We start from the raw sequence: 14851 nt of genomic DNA on the forward strand, positions 1-14851 counted from the left end.
AAGTCAATGGTTTGTGTCGTGTCGTCTATAAAGTCAATGGTTTGTGTCGTGTTGTCAATGGTATAAAGTCAATGGTTTGTGTCGTGTCGTCTATAAAGTCAATGGTTTGTGTCGTGTTGTGTATAAAGTCAATGGTTTGTGTCGTGTCGTCTATAAAGTCAATGGTTTGTGTCGTGTTGTAGTCAATCATCCACACCCGTTTGGTACACAATTCCTGCCTCCCTTTTGTGATGTCGAGGATGGGTAGATATTCGACTGGAATTTTTGCCCCGAGTGTTAAGGGTCAGAGAACCAAGGTGGATTTAGTTTCTGTGGTGTGTGTGTGTGTGTGTGTGTGTGTGTGTGTGTGTTTGTTTGTTTAGTCTAGTATACGTATAGCGGTCTAGTTTGTGTGTTTGTTTGTTTGTTTAGCCGACATGTATAGGCTAATGGTCTGTTAAGAAGTTATGTATGTATTGTGTATAATTTATGTATATGTATAATTATGGATATGTATGTCACTTTATCCTAACCTGAATTTTGTGAGAGAAATTAAAGTGTCGTGATTTTTTTTTAAGTAATTTACACATTTTTATCAATTTTCCATAATATTTAGAATTTAGATTTAATTTAAATTACAATTCTCACTTTTCACGATTTTCACAATATACACAATTTTCCTGATTTACACAATTTACAACATTTACACTATTATTTATAAATCTGAAATATATTTTTTTTTTTACAGTTTTCGCTTTTTACGATTCACAATATTTAAAATTTTCTTGATTTACACAATTTACACAGTTTTACACGTTCGGGGTCTTCATGTTATGTGATTTTTGTGTATTAAAGAAAGAATATAACTAATACACGCTAGATACAATATAGACGAGCGTGTATGTGTGTATTCTCCTAAACAAATCATTATTTCTTTGCATATATAGAAAATACCATATTGTCACTTGGTCATTTTTGAAGACGAGGTTACAATCTAAGTGGATGTATTTTTCATTTGACTTTTTTTTTTCTGTATTCAACTGTATTTCTGTATTCAATTGTATATCCTGTATTCATCTGTATTTTATGTATTCAACTTTATTTTTCAGACTAATTGTACCTGAAGTTTGGCGGAGGTGTTGGCTGAAAATGTACTGTACAGGTATGTTCAAAATACCCTCAACACCTGTCGTATTATGAGGAATTTCTGGCTCATTTAAGTAGCTGGTGTATAATTGCTGAGCGCTACTTTTCATTATAAGTGTCCGTCTTGTTGTTAGTGGTTAGTGAAATGTTACTTTTTGCTATACTGTAAGTGTGTCTGTCTGTCTGTAAGTGTGTGTCTGTCTGTAAGTGTGTCTGTCTGTAAGTGTGTGTCTGTCTGTAAGTGTGTCTGTCTGTAAGTCTGTCTGTCTTATTGCTGTTAAATGTTGTTTTTCATTTTAAATCGTCACAGTGAAAATGAAAAAAAAAATTATATAAGAAAAATCAACGATATATTGGAATAAATAGATATAGCGGAGAGAGGAAGGTTTGGTCGGGAGGTTGGTCGGGTGGAGTTGGTCGGGAGTTGGTCGGGTGGAGTTGGTCGGGAGGTTGGTCGGGTGAAGTTGGTCGGGAGGTTGGTCGGGTGGAGTTGGTCGGGAGGTTGGTCGGGCACGTCGGGGGAGGAGATTTTATATCTTTTATGTAGTTAGGTTAGGTTAGGTTATGGCAGGTCGGGTTAGGTCAAGTTAAATGAGGTTAAGGTTAGGTTAGGCAGTTCAGGTCAAATTATTCTAGATTAGATAGATTATATTATACGAGGTCAGGTTAGGTGTGGTTAAGTCCAGTTAGATTAGGTTAGGTTAGGTTAGGTTAGGTCAGGTCAGGTCAGGTCAGGTCAGGTCAGGCTAGATCAGGTCAGGCTAGTTCAGATCAGGGCAGGTTAGATCAGGTCAGGTCATTAAATTAGTTTGGGATTGGTTAAGTTAGGTTAGGTTACATTACCAAATAAAAGTTACGATGGAGCCCTGATGAGGGAGGTGATTCTCGGGAATGGGAATATGATAGGAATGGGAATTAACTTTCTTTCAATATTCATGATTTATTTTTTAATTCCTCTTAGAAATTTATTCCTTGTCTCTTGTGTTTTATTAACGTTGTTTTGTCATTTCTAAACTTCTTTGATTTTGATTTATTTTATAATTAATATATATTTTTTGTATGATAATTGGCATGTATGATAATTGTTATGATTATTGTTATGAATGATAATTGGGATGTATGATAATTAGAATGTAGGGTTATGATAATTCAGGCTTTTCTCGGTCAACGAAAACCCTCGATATAAAAGTAATCATGGAAAACTTTAAAGAAAAAAAAATACTTACTAATCATGATAAAGTCAAGGGAAGAGAAATATGAACGATAATTTCCCAACACGTATTATGACTCTACCTTGTTTTGTTTATATTTTTATATTTTTGTTAGCTATATTATACATACTTTACACTTTACATATTTCCCTCTAGGGTTCAACTCCGTCATATTGTGTGTGTGTGTGTGTGTGTGTGTGTGTGTGTGTGTGTGTGTGTGTAATGGTCAGCATGCTATCCTCGCAAGTGAGCGGACCCGGGTTCGATCCCCGGGCAGGGTGAAACTATGGGTAAGTTTCTTTACGCCATTTGCCTCTGTCTACTCAGCAGTAATTGGGAACCTGAATGTTAATCGATTTGCGGATCGTGTTCCGGGGTAATGGTTAGCCAGTGCAGTTGGCGAGTTGTTCGGTCTTTTCGGACTATTCCTTGACACTGGGTCATGCAGCTCGTTAACTCAAGGTGTGGTTGTTCTGTTGGCGACAGCTTCTACACCTTAAACAAATTCACGCCTAGGTGGCCCTTGGGCCGGCCATCCTCGAACACGAGAGGCAACCATTATTATTATTATTATTATTATTATTATTATTATTATTATTATTATTATTATTATTATTATTATTATTAAGGATAAGTTTAGGGGACAGGAAGAATTAAAGTGTATCACCGTTATTGTAAACATTAGGGTTTCAATTAGAGGCAATTTTTTTTTTCTTTGTTCCACTACTGTAGTAAGTTCGTGTACAGAAGCCTGTTGTGTGATCTGGTCAGGGTAAGTAACACAATGCTTTATGTTGGAACCTTGATAATGGTTACTTAACATAATTGTTATGTATGATAATTATTAATAGGTAGGCCTATGATAATTGGTAGGTACGATAATTGATAGGCACGATAATTGGTAGGTACGATATTTGATAAGTATAATAATTGTTATGTATTATAATTAATAGGTATGATTATTGATAAGTTTGATAATTGTTATGTATTTTAATTAATACGTATGACAATTTATAGGTATTATAACTGGTAGATATAATAAGTGTTACGTGTGATAATTGATAGGTATTATAATTGTTGAGTATGATTATTGTTGTTTAAACAGTAACTGTTTTTGTGTAAATTAATGGATGATTATTGTACGCTTATTGTTAATGTATTACTGGAATGGTTATTATTATTATTATTATTATTATTATTATTATTATTATTATTATTATTATTATTATTATGATGTTGATCATTGTTGTTATTATTATTGTATTTATGTTATTATTTTCTTTACTTATTCTTTATTATCACTAACGAATTCGTGTTCCATCACGTCTTGCCTCTCGTTATATTATACATAACTTGTAGTAGACAGCTACCAAACAGGGAGGTACTACCATCTGGGAAGATATTGGAAGCATAATGTGTTGTCTAATGGTAGACCCTGCTGCCATATGGCATCACAAAAATTGTGACCAAGTCCCAAGTTGCTGATCTGACTTTCTGCCTCATTTACACACAATTGCAGGGTCTTAATTGTTACTCTTACTATTAACAACACAACATACATATATCATTTCTCACTATTGATATTTTAATTTTTTTGTTTTTGAATTTATTCATGGCTCTTTATTATTACTGGGGGTATTATTATTATTATATCATTATAATATATTTTCATTTAATATTTACTATATTATAATATTGTTATATTTTATTAATTATTATTATTATTATTATTATTATTATTATTATTATTATTATTATTATTATTATTATTATTATTATATCTTCACCCCAGGCCCTGATGTGGGTCAGTGACCTGTGCCCTGATGTTAGGTCGTGACCTGTGTGCCCTGATGTGGGTCATTGACCTGTAACTCTGGTGTGGGTCATTGACCTGTGCTCTGGTGTGGAGTCATTGACCTGTGCTCTGGTGTGGGTCAGTGACCTGTTAACTCCTGGTGTGGAGTCATTGACCTGCTGTGCTCTGGTGTGGGTCATTGACCTGTGCTCTGGTGTGGGTCATTGACCTGTGCTCTGGTGTGGGTCATTGACCTGTGCTCTGGTGTGGGTCATTGACCTGTGCTCTGGTGTGGGTCATTGACCTGTGCTCTGGTGGGTTAATCCCGTAAAAAAAAGAATATAAATAAATAAAATATCCAGTTAATATATATTTATTCCTCTCTCTCTTTATTTCTTTATAAAATTTAAGTTTTTCTTTATTTTAGTGTGTGTGTGTCTGTGTGTGCGTGCGTGCGTGCGTGCGTGCGTACGTACGTACGTGCGTGCGTGCGTGCGCGTGTGTGTGTGTCAATTAATTTTGAGTTACGTAATCATTGCTTCCTTAACTTTATCACCCTTGAGTACAATGTCATCATACCCAGAGGAAATTTGTGTACTCAAGGATTGATGGTACATTACTCATTAGACTTATTCATTGTACTCAGAGAAGTTCTAGTATCTTACTCAGTGGGTTAATTAATTGTACTCAAAGCGGCTACATCGTACTCAAAGATAACTTCTTCCTTAGACTAATCGTACTCAGCATAGTAAACATCGTACTCGAGGGGAAGGGGAGAGGGAGAGGGAGGTGGAAGAGGGAGGGGAAGAGAGAGGAGGAAAGGGGGGGGGGGCCTTAAAGCAGGTGTCACACGATCAACTACCAGCACGTGTCAGACACCTGTGTAATATGATGATTACAGGTGTCTTATTATTGATAATGGCGTCTGTATTTGTCTCGTATTACAGGTGTGGCGTAGGTGTAACATTACCTGGTAGCACCTGTACCTTAATTGCTTGTTGACGTGAAGCTTGACAGGTGAGTTGGATGTTCGGTGTTTGATCGCGTGTTCGACTTTCAACCCGAACATTTACAACTCGGGTTATATTTTTGAGTTATTATACGGAATTATAGTTGACATAATTACCTATATGTGATATAATTCGATAAATTCATCAATAACGTTTTATTATTATCAAGAAGATGGATTTAATGTAACGTAATTAGTTTTAGTCCACAAGGTTTCCAAACATCCAGTGGTGGAAGATTGCTGGTGTGGCAGGTGTGTAGCAGGTGTGTGTTGTGCTGGTGTGTTGTGGTGGTGCAGGTGTGTTGTGGTGGTGCAGGTGTGTTGTGGTGGTGCAGGTGTGTTGTGACGGTGCAGGTGTGTGTATATGGATTACGATGGTACAGGTGTGGTCATGGTGATGCAAGTGTGTAGGTATAGGTTGTGTTGGTGCAGGTGTGTAATGTAGGATGGCGGGTGTTGGAGTGTACTGTAATAACGCAGATGTGTAGTGGTGTAGATGTGTACTATAATGAAACAGGTGTGTGATAGCGGTGCAGGTGTAGGATGGCGGATGTTGGAGTGTACTATAATGATACAGAGGTGTACTGGTCTAGGTGTAGGATGACAGGTGCTCCCAATACTCACACCTGCTACACCTCAAGACACCTGTGATATACACGTCCCTCCCAGGCAGACAGGTAACACCCCCTTCTATTGTGTTAAGCGAGTGTTGACGATCTCTAGGTCATGTTTGTTGTTACTTAAAGTTGATTTGTGGCGGTACAGTAAACAAACAATATCACGAGGAGGAATGTCAAAATTATTGTTTGTTTGTTCTGTCTACCTGTTTGTTTACCTGTCTGTCTACCTGTCTGTCTGTCTACCTGTCTGTTTCTCATGGAGGTGGGAGTGGTGGTAGCAGTGGTGGTAATGGTGATAATGGTGGTGTTAATGTGGTGATGATGGTGATGGAACAAGTTATCAAATATCATCATTAACTCGAATACTCCGGTTAGCTTCAAATATATGTTGGATGGATATATGAGCGATAGGGGTTGGGTGTTAATGGGACTGCCCAGTATGGCCCGCTGCAGTTTCCTCCATTCTTATGTTGGTATTGGTGGTGTTGGTGGCAGTTGTTATGGTGGTAGTGGTGGTGGTTGTAGTAGTAATGATGGTGGTTAGATTTGCTTAGCTTAGTATAGTATAGGTTAGGCTAGGTTTGGTTAGGTTAGGTTAGGTTTGATTGGGCTACGTTAGAATAGATTAGTCCAGGTTAGGTTAGATTAGTCTAGGTTAGGTTAGATTAGTCTAGGTTAGGTTAGATTAGTCTAGGTTAGGTTAGGTTAGGTTAGATTAGATTAGGTTAGTTCAGTGAGCGTCTTAGCCAAGGTCACGACCCTATCCAACGTGGTCCAGATATTATCTTACTCGTATTAAAAGAGTTTTACCTGAGAAACTCTTTCACTAATTACCTTTAAACTCTCAAATAACGTTCTGTTCCCTCCTATATTACCTTCTAACTCAAAAGTAAAGCAATCTTCACAATCTCTCTCTCTCTCTCTCTCTCTCTCTCTCTCTCTGTCTCTCTCTCTCTCTCTCTCTCTCTCTCTCTCTCTGTTTGTATCTATCTATCTATCTATCCTTTCTGTTAAGTCATCATCCTTCACACTCCTTCTGTTACTATCCACATCCTGATTACATTACCTGGGAGTCTCACCTGTGTTGAGTATCCGTTATTCTATCCCAGGTGGAGTACTTACCCCCTCTCACCTGTCCGTCACCTGCTGTTGCCAACCTACCATACTTATCCACCAGGAGCTGTCTCGACCACACCTGTCTGTAGCCTCCTGTCACTGTCTTCCTCCCCCCCCACCCCTCCTCTCCCCCACCCCTCCTCTCCCCCACCTACACCACCAGTCATTTATAATGATGTGTCTACCCATCCATAAGTAGGGAGGGGGGGGTGAGATGAGGAGGAGGAGGCTCAAAGGGAGGGAGGTGGGAGGGGAGGGGTAGGGAGGGGAGGGGGATAGATACACACCTTACTCTACACCCATTATCCCCCCCCATTATCACCCCATACCCCCCCTCTCTACCCCCCTCTCCTATATTGATGTATCTACAGTATCAGCAGGTGGGTGAGTGGGTGGGTAAGATGGGTAGCTGAGTGGGTGGGTGTGTTGGGGGTGGGTGGTGGGAGAGATACACACTAGCCCCACCCACACTCATACACAGGGTGGGGGGGAGGGGGATGGGAGAGGTAACCCAACCCTTGCCTCAAGTGTGGTCTGGAGTGGGCGGGAGTGGGCGGGTGTCCCATATGGTCGGTGGTGGGAGGGGGTGAGGCGAGTGGACATAGCTCTTGAGTTAAGGGGAGGGAGGGTGTTCCTTCCTCAGTATTTGGGTTGTAATCGTAAATGCAGACAGGGACATGAGAGATCCTCCCACCCTCCCTTTCTCCCTCATTCTCCCTCCCTCCCTTCCTCCTTCTATCCCTCCCTCCCTCCCTTCCTCCTTCTATCCCTCCCTCCCTCCCTCCCTTTCTCCCTAAAATTTCCCTCATTCTCCTCCTCCACCCTCCCCTCCCTTCTTCCTATTCCTCCCTCCTTCCCCTCCCTTTCCCATATCTTCCCTTCACTTCTCTTCTCTGCTCCCTCCACCTCCTTCTCTCTTTCTCTACCTCCATCCATCCCTTCCTCCCTCCCCTCCCTCCCTCCCTCCCTCCTCCCTCCCTCCCTCCTCCCTCCTCCTCCTTCCTACCCTCCTCTCTTTCCTCCCTCAATCACTCACTCTCTTTTCCTCCCCTCCCTCTCCCCCCTTCCCTCCCCACCCTTACTTATGGTTGGCTAATTGTTTGTGGTCAGTAAGTAGAGAGTGAGGAGGTAATGTCTAGGAGAGGAGGAGAGGGATGAAGAGAGTGATGGAAAAGGGGAGGGAAAGAAGGAAGGATGGAAGTAACGGAGGAAAAAAAAGGTGGAGAAGGAAAGGGAGAGGAAAAGGAGTACATTTATGGTGAAGAGGAAGAAGAAAAATAACAACAACAACAATAACAACAACTCCGGGCTTCACTCCAGCAAGGTGTTGAGTCACGCCTGGTAATACCATCTTGAGGAGAGTGACCTTGACCTCTGATGACCTCTAGTGACCTCTGATGACCTATGATGATCTCTAATGACCTCTGATGACCTCTAGTGACCTCTGATGATCTCTAATGACCTCTGATGACCTCTAGTGTCTTCTGATGACCTCTAGTGATCTCTGATGACCTGTGATGATCTCTAATGACCTCTGATGACTTGTAGTGTCTTCTGATGACCTCTAGTGATCTCTGATGACCTCTAGTGATCTCTGATAACCTGTAGTGACCTCTGATGACCTCTAGTGACTTTTGATGACCTTAATACGGTCGAGTCTCGGTGTAATTTTGGTGTCATTTTAACCGCCATGTTGATGTCGTTGCTTAGGTCAACCAGTTAAACACGTTCTCCTAATTTTCTTCAGTTAGGGGGAAAAGTTAAGGTAAGATCCTTTGAGAATCTATTTTTGTCTCGTAACTTAAGTCAATCATGTAAAGAATTTCTCATATATTTTGTTCAAGAAAAATTTAATGTAAGAATCTTTTAAAATCTCTCGTAACACACACACCCACACCGACAGACACACACACACACACACACACACACACACACACACACACCAAAACAGACACACACTCATACTACACAAACACACAAACACCATCTCCCTCCACCTACAGCTCCCCCCCTCTCACAGTAAGGTCTAGTAGGTCAACATAGGCCCTATTGCTTAGTCTCCTGTCTATTGAGGGTCGAGGAGTGAATTACAGAATGCCTGAATGGTGATGTTAGGGTGTTTGCTTGGGGGTGATGGGGAGAGAGAAGGGTGAGGGGAGAGGGAGAGGAGCAGAGAGAGGGGAGGGGGGAGGGTGGGAGGAGGAGAGAGAGAAGGGGTGAGGGAGGAGGGAGAGGAGCAGAGGGAAGGGGGAGAGAGGAGGAGGGGGAGGGGTTGGAGGAGGAGAGAAGGGGTGAGAGAGAAGGGAGAGGAGGAGAGAAGGGGAGAGAGGGAGGAGGGGGAGGGTGGGAGGGAGGGAGAGAGAAGGGGGAGTGAGAGGAGGAGAGGGGAGGAGAGAAGGGGAGAGAGAAGGGGAGGGAGGGTAGGAGGAGGAGAGAGAAGGGGTGAGAAGGGAGAAAGGAGAGGGAGAGAGGAGGAGGGGATGAATAGTGAGAGGAGATGAGGGACGTATAGGGTGAAGGTGAGAAGGGGAGGGAGAGGAGGAGAGAAGGGGAGAGAGGAGGAGGGGATGAATAGTGAGAGGAGATGAGGGACGTATAGGGTGAAGGTGAGAAGGGGAGGAGAAAGGAGTAGGAGAAAAGAAGGGGAGGGAGGAGAAGAGAAGGGGAGGGAGAGAGGAAGAAGGTAGTGAAGGGAGAGGAAGGGAAAGGAGAGAGGAGGAGGAGGAGGAAGTGATGAAAGGGAGGTGAAGGAGGTGTGGAAAAGGAAAGTGGGGTGAAGTGTAGGAAGGGAGAGGAAAAGGTGGTAGTGTTGAGGGAAAGGTAACAGAGTGGGAAAGATGGAGGTGAAACAGGGAGAGAGAGAGAGAGAGAGCGAGAGAGGGGGTGTGTAACCTAACCTAACCTAACCTAACCTGACCTGACCTGACCTAACTGCTGCCAGGGAGGAGGATGTAGAGGGCAAATGGGGAAGAGGAGAGAGAGGGAGCTGGTGTCAGAAACGAAGAGGAGGAAAAGGAGGAGGGGAAGAGGAGGTATCAGCAAGGAAATGGAAGAAGAAGGGAGGAGGAAAAAGAGGAGGCGAAGCAGGGGAAGAAAATGAAGGGAAGGGAGTGTCAGAGAGGAAGAAGGGGTAATAAGGAGAGGAAGTATCAGGGAGGAAAAAGAAGAGAGGAAGGAAGAAAGGGAGGGAAGGCGGGAGAAGATGTGTCAAGGAGGCAAAAGAAGAGGAGAAGGAGAAAAAGAAGAACAGGAAGGGAAGGGGGGGGCAAGAGAGGAAAGTATCAGGGAGAAAAAGAAGAGGAGGGAGAGGAAGGGAGGGAAGGCAGGAGAGGGAAGCCGTCACTTACAGATCGTGTTTGTGTTTGCTGTACGATAATCGGACACCGGCGGGAAAATGTAATAATTTTTTCATCTGACGAAGACCGCCTGGAGGGGGGAGGAGGGGGAGGGGGTTACAGTAATTATATTATCTCAGGGGTGGCCGGGTTATACACACACACATACATACACACATACATACATACATACGCACATAATAATGGTTGCCTCTCGTGTTCGAGGATGGCCGGCCCAAGGGCCACCTATAGGCGTGAATTTGTTTAAGGTGTAGAAGCTGTCGCCAACACAACAACCTCACCCTGAGTTAATGAGCTGCATGACCCAGTGTCAAGGAATAGTCAGAGAACATTGATCAAGCAAGTTCATAGATTCACTTTAACCCCTTGAGTACGATGGTTTAATTCAAGGGGTTAATTAATCGTAGTCAAGGGGTTAATTCATCGTACTCAAGGGGTTAATTCATCGTACTCAAGGGGTTAATTCATCGTACTCAAGGGGTTAATTCATCGTGCTCAAGGGGTTAATTTATCGTACTCAAGGGGTTAATTCATCGTACTCAAGGGGTTAATTCATCGTACTCAAGGGGTTAATTCACCGTACTTATCATGATTTTAATGACAGTGTGGATAAGGTGGTGACTGTGAAGGCGACAATGAGATGATGAGGGTGGAAAACTCTCTCTCTCTCTCTCTCTCTCTTTCTCTCTCTCTCTCTCTCTCTCTCTCTCTCTCTCTCACCTGGCCACTTCACCTGGCCACCCGCCTAAAGGTAATGTTTGTACAGGTGAACCCCCACGGCTACCACCCACCACCACCACCATTACTACCACCACTACTACCATCACTACCACCACCACCACCATTACTACTACTACTACTACTACTACTACTACCAGCATTATCACCACCACTACCAACAACAACAGCTCACAACACCATTAACTCTCCCATAGTGTTAGCTCACGACACAGTTAAAGCTTCACTATTGGTGTGGTGAGAGGGGTCAAGACAAAGAGGGGTGTTGTGTGGTCTGCTCAGGACAATAGATCTGCCAAGATGGACTGTGTGTGTGTGTGTGTGTGTGTGTGTGTGTGTGTGTGTGTGTGTGTGTGTGTGTGTGTGTGTGTGTGTGTGTGTGTGTGTGTGTGTGTGTGTGTGTGTCTGTCTGTCTTGGGGGTTACTATACATCGCCTGTCCTGACCCCGGATGAGGTCAAGGATATTTATGTGACCTCTTGTGTCTTTATGGGCAGTTAGAAGAAGAAGAAGAAGAAGAAGTGAGGAGGATAAGAAGGAAAAGGAGGAGGAAAAGTCGGAGGAGGAGGAGGAGGAGGAGGAGGAGGAGGAGGAGGAGGAGGAGGACCGACCAGAAGCAATTCAGAGAACAGTGTCTGGTAAATATTGGTAGAGAATTAAATACTAAAGTCATTGGCGTTTGAAGGTGGGGGAGGATAGGGAGGGGTGTTTGTACAGCGCTCGAGGGGTCTTGACACACACACAGGCGGTCCTTCGGTTGGTTGTCCTTTGATGGCGATGGCAGACGGCGGTGGCGAAGGACTCAGTGTATATATACATGATAATTAGCCCATTATTTCCGCTTCAGGTTTTTTAATGTTTGGGTACTTAGGGTCTCCTTCCCTCCCTCTCCCCTACCCCCTCTCTCCCCTCTCCCCTACCCCTCTCTCCCCACCCCCTCTCTCCCCCCCCTCTCTCTCCCTACCCCCTCTCTCCCCCCCCCCTCTCTCCCCTACCCCCTCTCTCCCCCCTCTCCCCCCCCTCTCTCCCCACCCCCCTCTCCCCCTCCCCCCCCCCCTCCTCCCCCCCTCTCTCTCTCCCTATTCATCCCTCTCCACCTTCCCCCTCCCGTTTTCTTTCGCTGATTCTCTCTAATGATCTTGATGGCTTTTTGCGTTTTCTCTCATTTTCTTTTATCTTTTTTGTAATACATAATTTCCCCTTTTTTGGAGAGGGATATTTTATGTGACTTATTTTTTCATTAAAATTTTATTAATTTTTTTTTACGTATATTTTTGGTATATTTTTTTCATGATTTGTTTATATAAATTTAATATTTATTTTTTAATTTTATTTTTATTCTTATTTTTTTTATTTATTTCATATTTTTACGGATATTTTTTGTATAGTTTTATTTTCTTCGTGATTTTTTATATAAATTTCAGATATATTTATTTTTTTAATTTGAGTTTTATTTTTATTTTTTCCACATCTAAAACTAAATTGATTAAAAATATAAAAAATTTGAATAATACTTGTTTGTCTCGCTCATCTGTCTCTCTGTTTCTTTTCTTTCTTCCCTACCTCTTCTTCTTCTTTCTTCCCTACCTCTTCTTCGTCTTCTTTCTTCCCTACCTCTTCTTCGTCTTCTTTCTTCCCTACCTCTTCTTCGTCTTCTTTCTTCCCTACCTCTTCTTCTTCTTCTTTCTTCCCTACCTCTTCTTCTTCTTCTTTCTTCCCTACCTCTTCTTCGTCTTCTTTCTTCCCTACCTCTTCTTCTTCTTCTTTCTTCCCTACCTCTTCTCTCCTCCATATACCTTGGGGCTATAGTCTTCCTCTTCAGCAGTTAGTGTAGAAGATTTTTGTAATGAAATATTTGTCCTGGTCACTGTGTGTGTGTGTGTGTGTGTGTGTGTGTGTGTGTGTTTACAGACCTCAAAATATAAAGACCCCCTCTCTCTCTCTCTCTCTCTCTCTCTCTCTCTCTCCAGTCTTTATTATTTCTCCATTATATATATATATATATATATATATATATATATATATATATATATATATATATATATATATATATATATATATATATATATATATATATATATCCTTATTTCGTGGATCACTTTGGTATTATAATGGGCTGGCTTTAGTTAAATACAATATTAAAAGTGGCGGCCTTGCGTTAGTGAAGAGGGTTAATGGGGGGGCGTATTACCAAGCCAAGAATAATTGAGTAATGGTGGTGAGCGGGTAGTGGCTTCCAGCGAGACATGACACAAACCAAGTCCTGTAATGGAAATTTTGTTGTGGTTTGTGTGTGTCAGTAGATAAATAATAAAATAAATAAATATTGAAGTGATAACCGTGGTAACATTATGAGATGTACTTATTACCACCATGCTATTGTACTATTCCAGATGATACTAAATGTTACGTAATACTTCCTTGAGATAAATGTATAGTATATATCAGGTGCCTCAAAGAGAGCTCAGGTTCTCAACTGGCTCAGCCATGTTAATATTGTGTTTATTATCCACTCTGTATCTGTATTTTTCTGGCTAAATAAACTGTTACAATTCAATTCAATTAAAACTCTCTCTCTCTCTCTCTCTCTCTCTCTCTCTCTCTCTCTCTCTCTCTCTCTCTCTCTCTCTCTCTCTCTCTCTCTCTCTCTCTCTCTCTCTTTCTCTCTCTCCCCCAAAGGGATATTAGCTCGATAGTGGTCGGGCAGGCCGGGGTAGTAGAGGCAGGCCACGGGAGTAGAGGCAGGCCAGGGGAGTAGAGGCAGGCCAGAGGAGTAGAGGCAGACCAGGGCAGTAGAGGCAAGCCAGGGCAGTAGAGGCAGGCCAGGGCAGTAGAGGCAGGCCAGGGCAGTGAAGGCAGGCCAGACCAGTAGAGGCAGGCCAGGGCAGGAGGGGTTTGAGGTGAGGTCTTTAAGTGGCCGCTGCGACGATTCTTGTTTTTGTCAATGTTTGTAGATCGAGAGGAACCTTTCCACGCCACGATGACATGGCGTGGTGGGGGCCAGCTTCTGGTTCTTCCCGCTGATCACGGCCTAGAGGGGGCGGGCGGGAGGAGGAGGGGGCGTGCGAGGAGGAGGATGGGGGCGGCGACGGGAGGAGAAGTGGGATGGTTTGTGGGAAAGAGGAAGATGGTGGAAACTGTCATAGAGGAAGAAGGGAGGGGTGGAAATAGGTAGAGATCGACTTCATTCCCTCTCAGTTCTCTTCCTCTCTCTTTCCCTCCCTCTCTCCTTTCCTCCACCACCACAGTCAACACTACCACAGTCACGACGAAGTGCTGACCTCTCTCTCTCTCTCCCTCCCCTCCCCATCCCTCCCTCTCCTCCTCCTTCTCCTCTCTTCCCCTCTCCTCCTCTCTCTTCCCTCCTCCTGCCATCAGCTAGGTCACCTGCAGGGTCGGAGGGGATGAGGGTAGGGGCAGGTGGGGTACTCAGGTGTGATATGCTAACCTCCTACATCTTGACGGTCATAATGGGGGAGGAGGAGGGTGGTGGTGGTGGTGGTGGTGGTGGTGGTGAACGTTTCTCACCACCACCTCCCTGCACCACCATCACCACCACCCACCTGTACCACCACCATCCTGTACCACCACCATCACCTGTACCACCACCACCATCACCTGTACCACCACCATCACACCCCACCACCACCACCACCATCACCAGTACCACCACCACCATCACCTGCCACCACCACCACCATCACCTGTACCACCACCACCACCACCATCACCTGTACCACCATCACCTGTACCCACCACCACCATCACCTGTACCACCATCACCTGTACCACCACCATCACCTGTACCACCATCACCTGTACCACCACCACCATCACCTGTACCACCACCACCATCACCTGTACCACCACCACCATCACCTG

This window comes from Homarus americanus, unplaced genomic scaffold (assembly GCF_018991925.1).
Source record: "Homarus americanus isolate GMGI-L3 unplaced genomic scaffold, GMGI_Hamer_2.0 scaffold34921, whole genome shotgun sequence".
NCBI classification, from domain to species: Eukaryota; Metazoa; Arthropoda; class Malacostraca; order Decapoda; family Nephropidae; genus Homarus; species Homarus americanus.